This window comes from Gekko japonicus, unplaced genomic scaffold (assembly GCF_001447785.1).
Source record: "Gekko japonicus isolate JY-2015 unplaced genomic scaffold, Gekko_japonicus_V1.1 scaffold22105, whole genome shotgun sequence".
NCBI lineage: Eukaryota > Metazoa > Chordata > Lepidosauria > Squamata > Gekkonidae > Gekko > Gekko japonicus.
The window spans coordinates 1-1,582 of record NW_015196341.1 but is presented as its reverse complement, the minus strand read 5'-3'; the positions used below and the strand labels follow the sequence as shown (position 1 = coordinate 1,582).

Genomic DNA, 1,582 nt, shown 5'->3' with positions numbered 1-1,582 from the left:
CCTTCATAGTGACTATCTAGGAATCTCCAAAGAGTCTATGGTAAATTAGATTAGGGGAAAGCCTAGAGAGTCACCCAGAAGTTACAACCTATCCTCCCCAAAGTCCTTCAAAATCTGCTGTGCAGATGTGTGGTAGGTGAGCCTGAGGGATAACGACTGACTCAAAATCACTCAGTCAGCAACAGCAGAGATTTGAACCCGATATCCCTAGTCTGAATACAACTCTGTTTACTGCCCCATACTGATATTTCAGCTACATTGTTTTACACTATTGTTGCTAGTCACTCTGAACACCTTTTTCGACTGGAGGTGGGTGGGATATAAATGTTTTAAATAAATCAAGGATAAGTTCAGACTACCGATAATAAAATTTCATCTACAAAATTTTGGCTTTAATTTTAGCTTTAATTCAGAATGCATGTTCCTCAATAAGCTTTTTCGTGAATGCATCAGAATAAGCTCTCGACTTACAGTTGGTCCTGGGGGTCCAACTCGTCCAGCAGATCCCGGGAATCCTGTAGCACCCTGAAAAAATATATATACATTCACACAGGGGTTGGCAACACCTTCTGGCCATATCAAGAAACATATGACACAATCCGTTTAATCATCACATGTGAAATGCAGATTTATGGTAATAGTGAAATAAACAATGGAATCTGAATAAAGCTCAGCACATAGTTCCAAATGTTCCCTCTAAGCCGTGGAGTCTTGTGAGCAAAAATTCTGTTTTATGAGCTACTGGCATTAAAGTTCTGAGCGAGCGATTTGGCTACTGCAAAAATTAGTTGGCTCTGGAGCCATCCCTTCCTGAGCAAAGACAAAAATCTGTGAGCCGGAAGCTGAAAAACTGTGAGCTAGCTCACACTAACTCAGCTTAGAGGGAACACTGGTTCCAGGTAACATTTAAATCCTAGAGAGTTATTTTACTTACTGGAGGACCCTTTGTGCCTCGGCCACCTTTCAGTCCAGGTACCCCAGAAGGACCCTAAACAGAAATAAGAAAGTTTATTGAATAAAGAGAAATATTCAGTTCATGAAACTGGTACAAACCAAGTGTTTGTTTCCTATTCTTTCTCTCTCTCTCTCTCTCTTTTTTTCACTTACTGGGGGTCCGGGGGAGCCTGCAAGCCCTTGAGGTCCAGGGGATCCAGCATCTCCTTTCTGACCCGGCTCTCCGGGTTCACCTTTCACACCTGGCTGCCCATCAGGGCCCTAGTAGTTACAAGACATAGCAAGTTATTGACCATTAAAGATTCCAAGTTCACCACTGTAAGAACAATTAACACGCTCTTCAAAACACTGTGTACCAACATCCTAACAAGCATTTCAACACAAGGTACAGAGCCAAAAGGTGGCCTAACGAAGATATTTCTTTATTTTATTTTTTTCACTTCTTGGACTTGGTTCTTTGTGAACATACCAACTCTGATACAAATCTCGTTGCCAAGGGATGGCGGAGAATGCCATCCTTCAAGGCAAAGTCTCCACGAAATGAAGGGGGAGGCAAGATAAATTATTTTGAAAACCCACACGATGCTGCTTTTTTTTTATGTGACCTGCTCTTACTACTTCTGGAAAT

General features: G+C 41.7%; 1 long non-coding RNA gene across 1 annotated transcript; it reads right to left on the bottom strand.

Annotated features, from left to right (window-relative positions):
* Positions 1-470: 470 nt before the first annotated feature.
* On the bottom strand, positions 471-1,210 carry LOC107125029. Its single transcript, XR_001483009.1, has 3 exons — positions 1,108-1,210; positions 935-988; positions 471-525 (listed from the first exon to the last, which is right to left on the bottom strand). It is a non-coding gene; the product is annotated as an uncharacterized LOC107125029 (long non-coding RNA).
* Between the last annotated feature and the right edge of the window lie 372 nt (positions 1,211-1,582).